Genomic DNA, 14,101 nt, shown 5'->3' with positions numbered 1-14,101 from the left:
TTCCAGTGGCAACTCAACACTGCCTCCGATGGGAACAAGCTACACAGGCATGCCATCCATGTTCTTGCACTGCATCTCAACACTTTCTCTCCTGGCTGTCAGAAGCGCTACAAATCCTTCTGGCATCCCTCACACTGCTGCTGACCACTGCCTCCAGGGGCGGGAACCGACATTTCCATTTTTTCCAGGGTCTCACAGTGTGGCTCACCACTGCCTCCAGTGCCTGCAAACTGCACTGGCATGTCTTTCAGCAGCTCTCCCAATGCAGCTCAGCACTGCCTTCAATGACATAATTCTGCACTGCCATGCCATCAAGCAGCTCTAATAATTCGCCTTTCCACCACTGGAGGCAGTGATGAGCTCCAGTGCCACAGATGCTGAAAGATGGGGCAGTTCAGCTTGCCACCAAGGGAGCCAGGGCTGAGCTGCAGTGGGTGAGACACTGGAATATGTACCACTGGCACTTCTGAACAATGGATGCAGTGGAGAGATACAGTATAAGGCGTGGGAAGGAAACACAGTGTGGATTTACGCCACTGGTGGCAGTGCTGAGTTGCAGTCTGAGTGATGGTGGAAGACATGCCAGTGTGGCTTGAGACCAGTGGAGGATGTTGCAAGCTGCACTGCAGGACGCTGGAAGGTCTGACAGTGCAGGTTGGTGTTACTGGAGGGAGTGGTGAGCTACAGATAGTCACTGGAAGGCATGGCAATGCTGCTTGCCACCACTGGAGGCAGTGGCGAGCTGCAGTGCAAAAGATGGTCAAAGATGATTCCGTACAGCTTGTTCACACTGAGGGCAGTGGTGAGGTGCTGGTGAGAGACCCTGAGAGGTAATGCGCTGGAGCTTGTTTCTCTAGGAGGCAGTGGTGAGCTTTATATCCTGTTTCCCCAAGTTCAGGAGTGAGCTAGAGCCATCCACCAACTCAGCATTGTGCCCCATGTCCCTGAGTTTGGTGGTAATGAGTTGTCACGATGGGGTAGGAGGGGCCTCCAGATGAGGGTCTGGAGCCTGGAGGAAACCAGTCCTGACTCATGTTGCATTTGGAACAGATGAGTTGAGTGTGTTTTTGGGAGAGTAGCTTCACTACTCCAAAAAAAAAAAAAAAAAAAAAGCATAATGGCATTGGTCAACTTTAGAATGAAACTAATTACTACTTAAGAAACAAGCATGTGTCTCCCCTTCTCAAGGAACTGGAGCAGGTGTTCAAGCCTTAGGTCAGAGGTACCTTCTTATCCCCACCTGACAACACTTCTCCACTCTGGCTTCATGAGACCCAAAGTTTTAAACATCAGCATCTGAGTCAGTCATGCAGCTTGTCACAGGACATCAACATTCAGAGAAAGCAGCAGGTACATTGGATGCAATGTCATATCCATGTCAAGATGGGAGGTAAAACTTCTCTTTCACCCCAAACCTCCTGGGATTTTCTCTTGTCTCTAGTGGAGCCACAAAGTCAAACTGAAGTAGCTGTCAGCAATCTAGAGTGGGTGCAAGAGTTCCTGATTTTCCCTGCAGAGAGAACTTTACAGGGGATCCCATTTTATCTGCTCATTTCTGGTTTATGAAGGTATGTGGAACATCTCTTTCCTAGGAAATCACTTTGATTGGAAAGGGAAGATGAGATTGACTATTGTGTATTTTTAACATAGAATGTGTTCCTTCATCTAACAGTGTTTATTCCATTGGGCATAGGTTGTGATGGAGTGGCCAGCATCTAGAGTTAGGTGGCTTTTTGAGGTCAGATAGAGACTTGGATGATGTCTTATCATTTGTCAAAGGTGAAGTTTCCTAACTGATTAGTCTTTTCATCCAAAGAGTTACAATGATACCAGAGACAAAAGTTAAAATGATTCCAGGGAGTCTTTGACGATTTAAAAGTGAAGCTTGACTTTCTAGTTTCACTAAATGGATCATCTAGATAGTTGGATATGCCATATTTTCTCTGTAATTTCATTGGTGGTGAAGTCAGAAGGAGATAGAGGCATGCTGGTGGCTTCAACGGGCTTGGCCTCAGGAACCCTGGGTGAATTTCTGGAACTACTTGCCTGATGCTGGTGAATCAGGTTATCCCCCAGGTTTTCCATTTCCTCCTTAGGAAATTGCTGGCAGGTAATGTTCTGCTTAATGCAGAACCCTCCTGCACTGTTGGTGGGCATGCAGGCTGCTACAACCACTCTGGAACAGAGTATCGTGGTTCCTCCAAAAGCTAAGAATTGAACAACCCTAGGATCCAGCAATTGCATTCTTAGGTATTTACCCAAAGGACACAAAAATGCACATTCAGGGGGGTCCAAGCACCGCGATGTTTATAGCAGCATTATCAACCATATCAAAACTATGAAGGAAGCCCTAGCATCTGTTCACTGATGAGTGGAGGAAGAAGATATGGGAGATAGATATACAATGGAGTAGGACCCAGCTTCACAAAGAATGAATTCTTACCATCTGCAAGGATGCAGATGCATCCAGAGTGGATTAAGTTAAACAAATTCTGTAAGGAAAGACAAATACCCACTGACTTCGCTACTCTGGCATTTCAGAAAGAATATGGATGAATATAGTGGCGGGGGGAGGAAGATAGGCAAGTAAGAAAACAGACACAACCTCAGAGCACAAACGAGGGTTGCTAGCAGGCAGGTGTGTTGGGGGTAGGGTTGAATGGGTGCTGGCTATTAGGGAGGGCACTTGTGATGAGCTCTCACTATTCTATGCAGGTGAGGAATCATGAAATCCTACCCCTGAAGCAAAGGAATTAACACCGCATGGAAACTAACTGGAATTTGTCAATGAAGAAAAGAAAAATGTTCTGTTTCAAGAAGAGTGAGGCAAAAATAGAGTGATTTTTCACTCTCCTATTGTGTAGATGATAGTTTTCAAACACAGTGATGTAGGATACGCTAGTGTCTTACTGCATAAGGAGTCCTCGGAAAGCTGCAATGAAAGATTCAGCTCTCAGAGCATATTCATGATCCATTGATATGTTACTTTCTGTTTGCCCAGGCAGAAAGTTAAATGGAGAGAAATATGACAGAAGAGGAATAGAAGTGTTAACCATTTAGGAGGTAGCCTTCTCCCTTTCTCATGAAAGACCTGGGTCAGGGTAATTTGGAAGAAGTGGGGGGAGGATCTTGGAGCTTTGCAGCAGATAGGGGAGTTCCAAGTCTGGGTAGAGCTGATGGGTTCTGGAGAAGAGCGGAATGCATTCTGCAGGAATGAGTGAGCAGGGCTGGCTCCGGGGTGGCTGTGTGTCCTCTGTGTGGCAGTTGTGACAGGTCAGGGCTGTAAGCATATTCCTGGCTGAGGACAGGTAAAGCACAGGTGGGGAGTTGGCAGAGCACCTTCTTCTGTGCCACCAGCCTCAGCCAACACACATGACCTCATCGTCTCTCCCTGTCACTCTAATTCAGACTTGTCCATGTTACTAGTCCAAGATGTTGGTTTGTGCTTCATTCTTCGTGTGTGGGTGAAGTTTCAAAAGTTAGATGGTGGAAATGACAGGTCATCAGAACATCTGTTCCTCTTTTATTTTCTGCTTTTCTTCCAGTCACTGAAGTGGATCAGACCTGCTAGTGGAAGGGGCATCTGTGTGTTTCTTTTTCCTGTTTTAATTAAACAAAGGGAAAACAGCTTTCTGAAATAGTCAAAGAATCCTTTGTGGGGGTTCATATTTTTCTCTTCTGTGAACCATTTTCTGATATTCAAAATTATTATTATTTTTTATTTAAAAAAATTATTTGACAGACAGAGATCACAAGTAGGCAGAGAGGCAGACAGAGAGAGAGGAAGGGAAGCAGACTCCCTGAGCAGAGAGCCCGATGTGGGGCTCAATCCCAGGACCCTGGGACCATGACTTGAGCCGAAAGCAGAGGCTTTAACCCACTTAGCCACCCAGGTGCCCCTTCAAAATTATTTTTAAAGGGCACCTGGGTGACTGTGTTTTCAGCATCTGCCTTTGGCTCAGGTCATGATCCCAGGGTCTGGGATTGAACTACGCATTGGGATCCCTGCTTGGCGGGAAGCCAGGTTTTCCCTCTCCCATTCCCACTCCCCTTGCTTGTGCTCCCTCTCCTGCTGTCAAACAAATAAATAAAATGTTTTTTTTTTTTAAAGGATTTCTTTTTTTTTTTTAAGCACAGCCTCAGAGCTGTAACATGGTGCAGTGCCCTTTGTGAGGGGGAGTAACGAAGGAGGAGTGTACATTGTTTAGGAACCTGGGGAGTGGCTCATTTTGTTCCCAATGGAACACAAACCCCTGTTAGCCTTCCTTGGCAGTGGGGTGGGGAGTGATTGCTGCTCACCTGGTGGCCCATCCTGGGCTCTGAAACCTGACCTGGTAAAACACTTACAACTGGGAAATTTAGGAAGAAAACAGAATGAACCCTGGAGGGTGCTTGTATTCTTTGCACTCAGACAACTCCATGGAGCAAAGGAGCTCTTCACCCATGAGGTGTGTCAGGGTCCCGAAAGCTGTGGGCTTTGCTTCATGGGAGGAGGTTTTGTCTTCATCCTTATCCAAACCAGAGCCATGTCACCTGGTTATGGAGATCCAGACCTTTATGTGACCATGCCATTATTATTCTTGTTATTTTAAGAAAGCAATGTAGACATTCACTTTGGGATACCAATATCAAAAGGAAAAATATAAGGTCCAATATATATATGAGGACTGAGCTTGTGGTATCTCTCATTAATATGGGTAATGTCGGGCTGCCCATATGAGAAAGAACAAGGAACTCTATTTGAATAGAAGTGTGCTGTGCACATGTAGTGTTTTATTCTGTCTTTTTCCTTACTTTTCTGAAGAAAAAATAGAGTGGTGACTGGAGCTTGGCTTCTTATTATAAAGAATGGGAAACAAGAAATTTAAAAGAGCAGTGTTCATGCTGATGTGGTGCTCCATGCCCAGGGAGTGAGGGTTTGAAGCTTGGACTTGGGAGCGTTGGTGTTCAGGCATGATGTTGTCTGAGTTTCCTGCACAGAGTCACTTGGCTGCTCTGCCTAAATAGACCCCTTCCTGACTTTTGAAGGGCAGGTGGCTCCAAGGTGGCTTGAAACCCTAGGACACTGGAGGAATGATTTGGAAGGGACGCCTGGGTGGGCCAGTTTAGACAAACCCAGAGAATTCCAGAGCTAATGATGAACATGTTTCTGAGACTGGAGTTTGCTTCTCTGTGAGTAGCTTTGAGCTGGGGTGGAAAGCAGTCTCTGGATCTTAGGATTCACTGTGTCATCAGGTGTGAGCCTGGCAGGGTAGTCAGATCAGATAGCTGGGAGACTGTGAGGCAATGGCAGTGGGCCATCACTCTTGATGCACAGGTCAGCTTGCTCAAGGGACAGTGCTCTGCTCCCTGGCCAACTCTTCTGCTGTCCCTGTGATACAAAACTTGCTTCTTGTTGTATTCTCAAGCCCGCCTCTCAGCAGAGGGCTTGGTGGGAAGCAGCCCAACAGGCAGCATTATGGATTCTTGCTTAGTGTGCCCCTTGCTTCTTCAGATGAGGCACCACAGGCGTCCTCTGCCTGGTGTTTTTGAATTCAGCCAGGAGAAGCAATTCTTCCAGAGCCACACCCCTGAGAAATCCTCCACTTTCCTGTGTTGTGTGGAAGAGGGCGCTTTTCATTTGGAATTGAAATCTCAGCTGCTGCCATTAGGTTCAAGCAGTCTCCTTGAAGCTCTAGTTCCACATGGGGCCTGCAGTGTGAGACTGAGGCCAAACCTGGGAGTCCTGCTGCTGCTGCTGCAGGCTCCTTCCTGAAATATCGCAGCAAAGCCTGGTTTGTGATGACATCCCAGGAAAGAGGGACAGGTGCACCATTCTGGCCCACCCCAGGAAGATGCCAGATGCCTATCCCAGGTGGCTGGTGCAGGGAGGAGAAATGTCTGTTTCCCGGGCATCCCTTCTTTGGTCAGAGGGAGATTTTGACCCTGGGATGATTCTCTGCTCAGCTTTCTCAGATGAGCACATCAGGCAAAGGTAGGAAGTGTGTGTGCTCACCTGGAATTGAGGAAGGTGTTTTCAGGTTTCATGTGCAAGTGGTTTCCTCTTATGACTCATTTCCCTGATGGTCTTCAGGGTTCTGTGGGTGGACCCATTGTCCCGGGCATCCTGGTTGTGGAAGAGCTCTGATCACATTTTCCCTCAGGGCTCTGGTCTGGGAAATCAGAGGGAGTTTGTGGTTAAACCACCCAAGTAAGCCTCCATTTCTCCCTTGCTGAAATAGATTGGTGACTGTGATAATTGCTCTGGAGATAGAAAGCATGAGATAGGGCTGTGGTGCTGATGGGGAAGTGGCAGTTGTACTTGTTATTCATGAAGGGTCCAGGTGGGACTTTACTAGGAAGGTGAAGCTTAAGTTAGCTTTGAAAGAATGTGAGTGATGTCACATCAAGAACCTTCTAAATGGAAGGGAAATCATATGCAAAGGTCCTGGGCAGAAGCATACCAGATATATCCAGGAGCAGCAGGAAGGCCCTCTGGCTACAGTAGACAGTTTAGGACATGACCTCAGGGAGGTGACAGTAGGGTTACAGAGAGCCATTGCAGGGCTGTGACCCCATGGGACCCTGTTTCACTGGGCTATCCTGGCTACAGTGTTAAGAACAGATGCCAAAGTGTTGAGGATGGCCAAGAGAGGACAATGATGAAGACTTTCCAGGAACTTGGGCAAGAGATGGTCTCCAGTGTGACCAGACAGGTGGCCTTGGAAGGAGGGGGGAATCCTATTCTGGGTACCTGTCAAAGATGGAACTCACAGGATTTGCCAATGGGTTAGATATTGGGAATGGGAGAAAGGAGGAATTGAGGTAACCCCCAGCTTCTGTGGGTTGTCCCCAGTGAGGCAAAGGAGGAGGTTTCCGGGGGTAGAAGGTGTTTCATGTTCTACCTGCTGACGAAGTTGCCTTTCACAGTGGACATGCTGATGTTTGTGTCTGGGAGAATTTTGAACTTCTGCCCCCTCAGCAACTTTCAAGTACAAGTCTTCACACTTTTCTCAAAGTTCATGGTAAGACACTTGGCTTTTTGAAAAGATGTATGTTATTACCCAGCTCTAGTAGCAGGAAGAAACCTGAAGAGGATTTCCCTCTTATGAAAAAGTCAAAAAGTGGGCATCACATTCACCATCTGTTTTGTGGGGAATCACTACAGAGGTGGTGTGTACCCAACCAGCTCCTTCATGGGCATTGGTCTCCTCATCTAGCCACCAGCACTTTGAATTTTGTCTATGAGCATCTGCTGTGCTTTATCTCCATTTATTTTGGGTATCCGTTAGGATGTTGTGTCCTGAGGCCTAAGAAGAGCCAAGGAGAAGGAACTTTTCATGTCTGAGCATGTTCACTCATTTTTCTATAGAAATGAATGGTCATTCCCTTTTCAGTGTACACCATTTCTGCTGTGCAAGGTTTCCTAGGACACTGTACATTCAAGTAGCAAGGAAGTCTGTACCCCATCCTGCAGGGTTGGCTTTTATATCTATGCTGCACAGAACATTCCATGACTTGCAGATTTTATTACTCAAACATGGTACCTTGGATCACCTTCACCCCTTTCCCCCCTTCTCTGAATCTGGCAACCACCAATCTGTTGTCAGTAAATGTGCATTCAGTACTTTTTGGATTTCATGTTGAATGTCCATGAGACCCTCTGGTGTTTTTCTTTCTGTGTCTGAGTGACTGATCATAATGCTCTCAAGGTCAATGTTTCCATGTCTGGTTATTATAAATAATGCTGCAGTGAACATGAGAGTGCATCTCTCTTTTGGAGGGAGTGTTTTAGTGTTCTCCAAAGAAATACTCAGTAGAGCAATTACTGGGTCATGTGGTAGTTGTGTTTGTTTTTTCCCCAGAACCTCTGCAGCATCTGTCACAGTGGCCACACCAATTTCCATTCCCACCAACAGTGCACAGGGTCCCTTTGTGTACACACCCTTGACCACACCTGGTATCTGTCTCTGGTATGATTGCCATTCCCTCAGTTGTGAGGTGATAGCTGATTGCGCTTCTGACTTATGTTTTCCTGATGACAATTAATGATGTTGAACAACTTTTTCTGTGTCTGGTGCCCACCTGTATGCCATCTTTGGAAAGTATCTATTCACATAGTCTCCCAAGTTTTTATTCAGTTTTGGTTTGGATTTGAAGGAGTGTTTTGTGTATTTTGGATATTAGCCTCTTATCACACATAGGATGTGCAGATATATTTTCTCATTGGGGAGGTTGCCTTTTAGGGTTTGATGGTTTCTTTGTCATGGAGAAATTTCAGTTTGATGTCCTTCCACTTGTTTATTTTTGTTTTTGTTGCCTTTGCTTTTTGTGTCTGATGTAAAAGACACTTTCCCAAAACCAATATTGAGAAACTTACTACCTGTGTTTTCTTCTTGGAGGTTTATGGATTTAATTCTTATGTTCAAGTCATTCATCCATTCATAATTTGTATGTATGGTGTAAGAAAGTCACATTCTTCTGCATTTAGTGTCCAGTTTCTCCAGTACCATTCACAGAAGAGACAGTCCTTTCCCCATTGTATATTTTCTGTTGCTGTCATAAGTTAAGACCATACATGTGTGTGGGTTAGTTTCTGAGTTTCTTTCTTTCTCCTTTCCTTTCTTCCTTCCTTCCTTCCTCTCTCCCTCCTTCCCTCCCTTTCTTTCTCTCTCTCTCTTTCTTTCTTTCTTTCCTTCTTTTTTTCCTTCCTTCCTTCCTTCCGGTCTTACCATTTATTTGTTGGGAAAATATTTTTCCTGTCAGTCATATGCATTGTGGACTTCATTGGCAACATCTTCATACTCTTTGTTAGGAATTAAGTCTGAAAACTGTGTTTTTGTAAATGAGTACCAGGATCTATAGCTTTCAACATGTTGAATATTTGGGCAAAACTACTTAAGTAGTATTATATTCTTTCATCAGATACCATATTGTGTCTGATTGACTTCTTTTGTGATGTTCTCAGTTGTGATGATGGATATCTATATTCTTTTTCTGTGGTAAGTTTATTAAACTGCATTTAATTTTTCCCAAAAGTGTGGATTCTAAATCGTCCTTATTTTATAATATATATGTATATAAAATAGCTGATTTTAAAATCGCATTTATTGGGGCACCTGGGTGGCTCAGTGGGTTAAAGTCTCTGCCTTCGGCTCAGGTCATGATCCCAGTGTCCTGGGATTGAGCCCCATATCGGGCTCTCTGCTCGGCGGGGAGCCTGCTTCCTCGTATCTCTCTGCCTGCCTCTCTGCTGACTTGTGCTCTCTGTCTGTCAAATAAATAAATAAAATCTTTTTTAAAAAATGCATTTATTGGAAGCAAACGTTGGTACAGGACATAAGTATTATTAATTCCCATTCAGAGTTAATAATCCTATAAGAGCTAAGTTTAAACATACCTTTAATATAAGAATGAGTAATCTTTGCCAAAAATAGTATCATTATCAGTTTTTGAGCTTCCTGTTGTGTTCCATTGACCTGAGTGTCTGTTTTTTTGCCAGTACCATACTGTTTTGATGACAACAGCTTTGTCATCAGCTTGAAATCGGAGTGTGGTTACTCCAGGTCGCTTAGTTGCTTGTTTGCTTGCTTGCTTGCTCTTTTTTTCTTTCTTCTTTCTTATCAATGAGATTATTCATTTTCACTTAGTTTACATTTGTATTCTAAATGTTTTTCTTTCACTTCTTTTTATTATGATCATATAATGTGTTATTTGTTTCAGGGGTACAGATTTGAGATCCTTCTGTTTTACACAGCACACAGTGGTCACAACAGCACATATCCTCCCCATGCCTATCACCCAGCCACCCCATTCCCTCACCTTCCTCTCCTTTAGAAACCCCCAGTTTGTGGGGTGCCTGGGTGGCTCAGTGGGTTGGGCATCTGCCTTCAGCTCAGGTCATGATCTCAGGTTCCTGGGATTGAGCCCTGCATCGGGCTCTCTGCTCAGCAGGGAGCCTGCTTCCCCCACTCTCTCTGCCTGCCTCTCTGCCTACTTGTGATCTCTCTGTCAAATAAATAAGTAAAATTTTTGAAACCCTCAATGTGTTTCTTGAGATTGTCTCTTTTGCTTTGATTCCCTCTCTGGTTTTGTCCTCCTTCCCTTTTTTTTTTTTTAAAAGATTTTATTTATTTACTTGACAGACAGAGACCCCAAGTAGGCAGAGAGGCAGGCAGAGAGAGACAGAGAGAGGAGGAAGCAGGCTTCCCTGCAGAGCAGAGAGCCCGATGCAGGGCTCAATCCCAGGACCCTGGGATCATGACCTGAGCCGAAGGCAGAGGCTTTAACCCACTGAGCCACCCAGGCACCCCGTCCTCCTTCCTTTTTTTTCCCCCTCTTCTCCTATGATCCTCTGTCTTGTTTCTTAAATTCCACATATCAGTGAGATCATATGATAATTGTCCTTCTCTGATTGACTTATTTCATTTAGCATAATACTCTCTAGTTCTATCCATGTCATTGCAAATGGCAAGATTTTATTTTTTGCTGGTTGCATAATATTCAATGGCGGATATATCCATATTTATCCTTGCATCTGTCGATGGATGTCTGTTCGCTGCATACTATGGCTCTTGTGGGCATTGCTGCTATAGACATTGGGGTACAGGTGCCCCATCAGATCACTACATTTGTATCTTTGGGGTAAAAACCCAGAAGTGCAATTGTAGGGTTGTAGCATAGCTCTATTTTCAACTTCTTGAGCAAACATCACACTGTTTTCCAGGGTGGCTTCACCAGCTTGCATTCCTACCAACAGTATAAAAGTATTCCCCTTTCTCCACATCCTCATGAACAACTGCTGTTTCTGACAACATTCATTTTAGCCATTTTGACTAGTGTGAGGTGGTATCTCATTATGGATTTAATTTTTATTTTCCTAATGTCAAGGGATGTTGAGCAGTTTTTATGTGTCTGTTGTCCATTTGGATGTCTTATTGGAGAAATGTCTGTTCATGTCTTTGGCCTATTTCTTGATTGGATTATTTTATCCTGCAGGTGTTGAATTTGGTAAGTTCTTTCTAGATTTTGGATACTAGCCTTTATCTGATATGTCATTTGAGAGTATCTTCTCTCATTCTGTTTGTTGTCTTTTGATTTTGCTGACTCTTTCCTTTGCTGTGTAAAAGTTTGCTATCTTGATGAAATCCCTACAGTTCATTTTTGCTTTTGTTTCCCTCGCCTTTGGGGACATATCTAGCAAAAAGTTGCTGTGGCTAATGTCAAAGAGGTTGCTGCCTCTGTTCTCCTCAAGGATTTGGATGAATTCCTGTCTCACATTGAGGTCTTTCATCCATTTGGAGTCTATTTTTTGTATATCGTATAAGGCTATGGTCCAGTTTCATTATTCTGCATATGGTTGTCCCATGTTTCCAGCACCATTTGTTGAAGAGAGCCCCTCCCCACCTGCCACTGGGTATTCTTTCCTGCCTTGAGGAAGATTAATTGACCCTAGAGTTGAGTGTCCATTTCTGTTCCATTGATTTATGGGTCCATTGATTTATGGGTCCATTGATTTATTTATTTTTGTACCAGTGCTGTACTGTTTTTTTTTTTTAAGATTTTTTTTATTTATTTGACAGAAATCACAAGTAGGCAGAGAGGCAGAGAGAGAAGCAGGCTCCCCACTGAGCTGAGAGCCCGAGGCGGGGCTCCATCCCAGGACCCTGAGATCATAACCTGAGCTGAAGGCAGAGGCTTAACCCACTGAGCCACTCAGGCGCCCCATCAGTGCTGTACTGTCTTGATGATCACAGCTTTGAAATAGAGCTTGAAGTCTGCAATTGCGTTGCCACTAGCTTTGGTTTTCCTTTTCAGCATCCCTTTGGCTATTCGGTGTCTTTTCTACTTGCATACAAATTTGGGGATTATTTATCCCAGTTCTGTGAAAAATGTGGATGGTATTTTGATAGGGTACGCATTGAATATGTGGATTGCTCTGGGCAGCATAGACATTTTCACAATATTTGTTCTTCCAATCCATGATCATGGAATGTTTTTCCATTTCTTTTTGTCTTCCTCCTTTTCTTTCATGACTATGGTATGGGTTTCTGAGTACAGATCCTTTGCCTCTTTGGTTAGGTAGATTCCTAAGTATCCTATGGTTTTGGGTACAATTATACAAATATACATTAAGAGATCCTTAATCTCTCTTTCAGTTCTAGCAATTTTGAGGTGGAGAATTTTGGGTTTTCCACAGAAATTACCCTATTGCATGCAAAGGTTCAGAGTTTGACTTTTTCTTTACTGATTTGGAAGCCTTTTATTTCTTTTTGTTGTCTGATGGCTGAGGCTAGGAATTCTGTATTTTGTTGAACAGTAGTGATGAGAATGGGCATCCCTGTCATGTTTTTGACCTGAAGGGAAAAGCTCTCAGTTTTTCCCCATTGGGAATTATATTTTCTGTGGTTTTCCCATAAGTGGCCTTCATGATGTGGAGGTATGTACCCTCTATCCCTCCGCGGTGAAAAGTTTTGATCAAGAAGAGATACATTTATTTGTCAAATGCTTTTTCTGCAGCTATTGAGAGGATCCTATGGTTCTTGTTCTTTCTTCCATTAATATAGTGGATTCCATTGATTGGTTTGCAGTTGTCAAACCACTCTTGCAGCACAGGAATAAATTCGATTTGGTTGTGGTATATCATCCTTTTAATGGGCTGTTGGATCCTATTGGCTAGTATGTTGGTGAGAATTTTTGCATCCATATTCATCAGGGATAGTGGTCCGTAATTCTCCTTTTGGGGTCTTTGGTTTTGGGATCAAGGTAATGCTGGCCTTATCAAAAGGGTTTGGAAATTTTCCTTCCAGTTCCATTTTTTGGAAAAGTTTCAGAAGAAGAGGTATTAAAGCTCCTTTACATGTTTGGTGGGATTCCCCTGGGAAGCCTCTGGCCCTGGTGTCTTGTTTCCTGGGGGATTTTTGATGACTGGTTCAATTTTGTTGCTGATTATGAGTCTCTTGAGGTTTCCTTTTCTTCTCGGTTCAGTTTTGGTCATTTCTATGTTTCTGGGAATGCATCCATTTTTTCAAGACTGTCTGATTTGTTGACATAGAGTTGCCATCCTATGTTCTTATAATTGTATTTCTTTGGTGTTGGCTGTGATCACTCCTTCTTGATTCATGATTTTATTGATTTGGGTTCTTTCTGTTACCTTTTTGAGAAGTCTGGCCAGGGGTGTATCAATCTTATTAATTCTTTCAAAGAAGCAGCTCCTGGTTTGTTGATTTGTTCTACTATTCTTTTGGTTTCTACTTCATTAGTTTCTCTTCTAATCTTTATTATTTCTCTTCTTTTTCTACTTTCTCCAACTCCTTTAGGTGTAGGATTAGGTTGTGCATTTGAGACCTTTCTTGGTTCTTGAGAAAGGCTTGTAGTGCTGTATACTTCCCTTTTAGGACTGCCTTTACTGCATCCCAAAGATATTGAATGACTGTGTTTTCATTCTCCTATGTTTCCATGAATTTTAAAAATTCATTTTGAATTGACTGGCTGACACATACATTCTTTTAGTAGGATGCTCTCTAGCCTCCATGTATTTGGGTTTCTTTCCACCTTTCCTATTGTGACTGAGTTTCATTTTCAAAGCATCGTGGTCTGAAAATATGCAGGGAATGATCCCAATCTTTTGGGATGAGAATGGACATGGTGGTCTCCCTATCTCTGGCCTGGAGCTGAGAGCTCAGAGCCCCATTCCTCAGTGTTCTCTCACAGAAAAGTGGTCATTCCTTTATGTCTCCCTGGTCTCTGTTGACACTCCATGCTCACCAGACCTGTGACCAAGCATTTCTGTCTCTGACACAAAATTCAGTTTGGAATCTCCAAACACATCAGACTCCTGCAGCATGCTCAGGCACCACTCCTCCTGGTGGGAGGGGGCTCTCCCCAGTTGTTCAGCTTCTTGGGCCCCTTCTCAAAGAGCAGTGGCCAGACTGTGCTGTGAATCACAGTTTATGGCAACCTCCAGCTTAGAGTCTACTCCTGGGATTACTCTTTGCATCTGGCTTCCCTGATCCAATACCTGGGAGATTTGCTGCCCTCAAGTGCCCTTGGTCTTCCTGGGACCCCAAGGATCCCAAGACCACACTGTCCCATCGAGGGTTCCAGTTGCCACAGCAACATC

At 43.9% G+C, this 14,101-nt stretch overlaps 1 pseudogene; it reads left to right on the top strand.

Moving 5' to 3' along the window:
- The first annotated feature begins 567 nt into the window (after positions 1–567).
- LOC131824901 (histo-blood group ABO system transferase-like) overlaps positions 568–14,101 on the top strand; it is a 32,436-nt pseudogene continuing 18,902 nt past the window's right edge.

The sequence above is a fragment of the Mustela lutreola genome, chromosome 1, assembly GCF_030435805.1.
Source record: "Mustela lutreola isolate mMusLut2 chromosome 1, mMusLut2.pri, whole genome shotgun sequence".
Classification (NCBI taxonomy): Eukaryota; Metazoa; Chordata; class Mammalia; order Carnivora; family Mustelidae; genus Mustela; species Mustela lutreola.
The sequence above is the reverse complement of the archived record's forward strand: the minus strand, read 5'-3'. Positions and strand labels throughout refer to the sequence as shown.